The sequence below is a fragment of the Eriocheir sinensis genome, unplaced genomic scaffold, assembly GCF_024679095.1.
Source record: "Eriocheir sinensis breed Jianghai 21 unplaced genomic scaffold, ASM2467909v1 Scaffold17, whole genome shotgun sequence".
NCBI lineage: Eukaryota > Metazoa > Arthropoda > Malacostraca > Decapoda > Varunidae > Eriocheir > Eriocheir sinensis.
The window spans coordinates 405,001-410,277 of NW_026111072.1; the positions used below are offsets into that span (position 1 = coordinate 405,001).

At 37.6% G+C, this 5,277-nt stretch overlaps 1 protein-coding gene across 1 annotated transcript in view; it reads right to left on the reverse strand.

The window, feature by feature from the left end:
* The window catches only part of LOC126990511 (glycine receptor subunit alpha-4-like), a 142,530-nt gene extending 140,394 nt beyond the window's left edge, over positions 1 to 2,136 (reverse strand). Inside the window, exon 1 of the mRNA XM_050849109.1 lies at positions 1,913 to 2,136. The gene's annotated coding sequence lies outside the window, so the exon portion shown is untranslated. The remainder of the gene's footprint in view (positions 1 to 1,912) is intronic.
* Positions 2,137 to 5,277: the final 3,141 nt, after the last annotated feature.

Below are 5,277 nucleotides of genomic sequence, written 5' to 3' on the forward strand. Positions count from 1 at the left end.
TCCTCCTCCTCCTCCTCTTTTTATTGCAGACTCTTCTTCACCCTCTTCATCCTACCGCTCTTCTTTTTTCTCTTCTTCCTCCTCTTCTTCCTCCTTCTCCTCCTCCTCCTTTTCGTTCATAAATATTTCTCTGATTCTCCTCCTCCTCCTCTCTTGTTCCTCTTCTTCTCTTCTCTACCTCCTGCCTCCTCCTCCTCCTCCTCCTCCTCCTCCTCCTCCTCCTCTTCCTCCTCCTCCTCCTCTGCTAATCTTCCTCCAGTTACTCCATTCCTTTTCCTCCTTTTCTAACTTTTCTCCTCCTTCTCTTCCTCTTCTTTTCCTCACCTCAAACCCTGACTTCATCACCCATCCCTTCATCCTTACATTCCTCCTCCTCCTCCTCCTCCTCCTCCTCCTCCTCCTCCTCCTCCTCCTCCTTCTCTATATTCTCAGCGCCTCCTGCACTTCGTTCTTCCTCTCGCCAATCATCACCTATTCTTGTTTCCCTTCCTCCGCCTCCACCTCCTCTGCCTCCTCCTCCTCTTCCTCCTCCTCCTTCTCCTCCTCCTCCACACCTCTTACACGCTCCTCCATTACATTCTCCCTTTCCCTTCGCACCATCTTCTCCCTCCCTCCCTCCCTCCCTCCCTCCCTCCCTCCCTCCTCCTCCTCCTCCTCCTCCTCCTCCTCCTCCTCCTCCTCCTCCGCCTCCTCCTCCTCAGTTAACAATCCAGCCTTGCAGCGTCTATTACCACGCCTTCGAAGACCTGCATAGAGAATGTGTATGTGTGTGTGTGTGTGTGTGTGTGTGTGTGTGTGTGTGTGTGTGTGTGTGTGTGTGTGTGTGTGTGTGTGTGTGTATTGCGAGCGAAACGATGCGAGAGAGAAAGAAAGGAGGAGGAGGAGGAGGCGGAGGAGGAGGAGGAGAGCAAAATATTAAAAAAAAAAAATGAGAAAGAATGAATACGACTTTTTTAAACTTTTTCCATTTTCTTTATTATTATTATTATTATTATCATTATTATCATTATTATTATTATTATTATTATTATTATTATTATTATTATTATTATTATTATTATCATTATTACTATTACTTTCTTTAATGTTCTTTCTAGTTTTTCATTTCCAGTCTCTCTCTCTCTCTCTCTCTCTCTCTCTCTCTCTCTCTCTCTCTCTCTCTCTCTCTCTCTCTCTCTCTCTCTCTCTCATCCTTCCGTTTCCTTTCTCCTCCCTTACGACTTACATACATCCTCTTTCCCTCCTCCTCCTCCTCCTCCTCCTCCTCCTCTTTCTCTTTCTCTTTCTCTTCCTCTTCCTCCTCCTCCTCCTTCTCCTCATGCAGATTCTCACCTTTCAGAATCTTCCTCCAATTCCAAGTTTGGTAATTATGTTCTTAATCACTGGATACAGCAGGTTAAAGGAGGAGGAGGAGGAGGAGGAGGAGGAGAACGGAGGACAGTGAAATCTAACACGAAGATTAAGGGAGATAATGAAACGAAGAAGAGAAGAAAAAGAACAAGAAGAAGAACAAGAACAAGAAGAACAAGAAGAAAAAGAAGAACAGGAAGAAGAACAAGAACAAGAAGAAGGACAAAAACAAAAACAAGAAAAAGAAGAAGAACAAGAAGAAGAAGAACAAGAACAAGAACAAGAAAAAAAAAGACAGGATGAAAAAGGAAAAAGAATTATCAAAAGGAAAAGGAAGAAAAGAATAAAAAAGAAAAAACGGAGAAGAAAAAAAGGAAGGAAGAAAATATATAGACGAGAGAGAGAGAGAGAGAGAGAGAGAGAGAGAGAGAGAGAGAGAGAACAAAGCGTGGCCGACGGAGAAGTAGCTACACAGGACGAAAGAGAAGGACCAGGACGAGGAGGAGGAGGAGGAGGAAGGGGAGGAGGAGGAGGAAGACAGCACCTGAGGCAATCAACCTACCTGAGAGAAGAGCTGACGACGATGACCGCAGGAGGAGGAGGAAGAGGAGGAGGAGGAGGAGGAGGAGGAGACTAAGTGTACCGAGCCACCGACCACTGAAACTTTTTTTATCTTTCCTTCTTTTTCTTCTTTTTCTTCTTTTTCTTCTTTGTCTTTTTTCAGATATTTCTATTTTTCTTTCCTTTTCTCTGTCTCGTTCTACCTTTCTTCTCTCTCTCTCCTCTTTTCTTTTCCTTTTTTTAGTGATATTTTCTTTGTTGTTTTCCTTTACACCTGTTTTTTTCTCTTTTCAATTTACTCTTTTCTTTTCTTTTTTATTTGTTTCCTCTTTTTTCCTAATTTATTTTCCTGTTTTCCATTTTTCTTTCTCTCCTTTTCTTTTATTTATTTTCCTTTTTTCCTTATTTGTTTTCCTTATTGTCTCCTTTTCAAGTCTTTTCGTTTCTTTGTTTTGTTTTCTTCTTCTCTTTCTTTCTTTTCCTTCTATTTCCTCCTTCCTTCTTTTCTTTATTTCGTCTTTATCTCGTGTTTTTCTCCTTATTCCTTTTCTACCTTTCTTCAGAACATTTTTTTCTTCTTTTATTTTCTTCGTTTTTTTCCTTTCAAATTTTCTGAAGTTCTTTCTAATTCCTTTTCCTTTTCTTTCTCTGTTTCTTTCTTAACGTTCTATTTTCCCATTTTCTATATTATCTTTTTTTCTCTCTCTAACCTTTTTCCTTTTATACTTATTGGTGACTTTTCTTTTTCTATTTTCTTTCTTCAAAACATCAAACTTTGCCTTCAATATTCGTCTGTTTTTTTCTTCTTCTGCAAACTTTCTTTTCCTCTACAGTCTTTTCCTTAACTTTTCTTCCTTTCTTTAACTTTTTTCCCTCTCGCGTCAGGACACCAATCTTTTCCTTGACGTCCTCTCCTTAAAACAATAAAAACAATCTTACTTTTCTCTTCCTTTCTCCTTTTTTCCAACTGTTTTTTTTTTACGACTCCTCTTCAATACGTCCTCCTGACTCTTCTTTCTCTTCCCCTTTCACTCCTTTTCTCTTCTTTTCTCTTCTTTTCTAACTGTTTTCTTTACTTCTCTTTCTCTTCTTCCCTTCTTCTTTTCTCTTCTTTCCAACTGTTTCCTTTAACTACTACGATTTCTCTTCTTTTTTAGTCCTTCTCTTTTTATTAACTGTTGTACTCTCCTCTTTTCTTCTTTCTCCTTCCTTTCTTCTTAATGGCTTTCTCTTCTCCCTTCTCCTTCTTCTTCTTCTTTCTTCTTACTATCTATCCTTCTTTTATCTTTTCTCCTTCTTCTTCTTTCTCCTTTCTTCCCTCTTATTAACTGCCTTGCTTTTCCCTTCTTCTTCTTTTTCTCCTTCCTTTCTACTTACTTAACTGACCTTCTCTCCCCTCTTCCCTTCTTTTTTCTCCTTCCTTTCTACTTACTTAACTGACCTTCTCTCCTCTCTTCTCCTTCTTCCTTCTTTCTCCTTTTAAACGTATGTAGATCCTTCTCCTCTCGCTCTCTTCGTCTTTGTTTTCCTTTCTATAATACAAGAAAACAAACTCCAGAAGGCGGTCGAGTCTCTAAGTTTGTTTGTAAAGATAACGACCAATATTTCTTTAAGCAATATTTCCTTTCGTCTCTTTTTATCCTGGTTAACTTTCTTCCTTTGTAGCAGTAGTAGTAGTAGTAGTAGTAGTAGTAGTAGTAGTAGTAGTAGTAGTAGTGGTGGTGGTAGTGGTGGTGGTGGTATTTCGATTTCAAATTACGAGTCACATTCAATAATAGTAGTAGTAGTAGTAGTAGTAGTAGTAGTTATCTTCAGGTGGTGGCGTGCTGCAGTGATGGTGGTGGTAGTGGTGGTGGTGATGAAGGTCGTGGTGGTGGCGGTGGTGGTGGTGATGGTGGTGATTGTGGTGGTGGCAGTGTCATTTTAAAAGGTCGCTCTCTTTCTCTCTTTCTCTATCTCTCTATCTCTCTTTCTTCACTTTTTTTCTTTTCACACTCGATCACTCGTTTCCTTGTCTTCCTTCCTTCCTTCCTTCCTTCCTTCCTTCCTCTATTTCTCTCTTCTTTATTTCCTTCCTTCCTTTCTCTCACATTGCTCTTTTTTTTTCTTCTGACTCTCTCTCTCCTACATTGTCTCTCTCTATCTCTCTTTTTCTTTATTTTCTTCGCTTTTTTTGTCTCCTATAATCACTGTATCATTTCTAGACACATCACATGAAAACAATTTACATTACTCTCTCTCTCTCTCTCTCTCTCTCTCTCTCTCTCTCTCTCTCTCTCTCTCTCTCTCTCTCTCTCTCTCTTACGGGTTCACAATGTAACTTTGGGCACTAATAAAATACTACTAAATCTATTGACTGAAAGAAATAGCTAGATAGATAAATAGATAGATAGATAGATAGATAGACAGACAGACAGACAAGTAAATGAATATGTGCAAAATTAAGTAAAAAGATAAATATAAAAAAAGGAAAAGAAAATAAGATAATGAAAACATCAACCTTTTCTCTATAGACTTTTTTCCCTCTATTATTTTTCTTCTTCCTCAAAAAGTAAATAAAAATAATAAAAAAATAAAGGAGGAGGGAAGTTTTTTCGAAGTCTTTTGTGTTTTCGATTTCTGGGGCGCGCCTCGGGAAGAGAGAAATATTGGAACGTTCTTAAGAATTACTTGCTCATGTCGGGAACACAATAATAATAATAATAATAATAATAATAATAATAATAATAATAATAATGATGATAATAATAATGATAATAATAATAATAATAATAATAATAATAATAATAATAATAATAATAATAATAATAATAATAATAATAATAATAATAATAATAATAATAATAATAATAATAATAATAATATACTTCGATCACAGGGTTTTGGAAGTTTTTAATGGCATCAGCGGCAAAGAGTAAAGAAGTAGGATAGGAAGAAGAAGAAGAAGAAGAAGAAGAAGAAGAAGTTAAAAGAAGAAGAAAAAGAAGAAAAAGAAGGTGAACAAGAAGAGCAAGAACAAGAAGAACAAGAGAAAGAACAAGAGAAAGAAGAAGAGAAAGAAGAAGAAGAACAAGATGAAAAAGAAGAAGAAGAAGCAAAAGAAGAAAAGAAGGTGAACAAGAAGAGCAAAAACAAGAAGAACAAAAACAAAAACAAGAGAAAGAAGAAGAGAAAGAAGAAGAAGAAGAAGAAGAAAAAGAAGAAAAAGAAGATGAAGAAGGTGACAGCGCAAGGGCAACACCAAAGGAGAGAGAGAGAGAGAAAGCCCGCTCATCGCTACTTCGCAAAATACGGAAAGAAACAAAATGCCTTAAGATATAATTATAAGGGAGATTAGCGCTAAGAAAAATACATAATGCCAGGCCG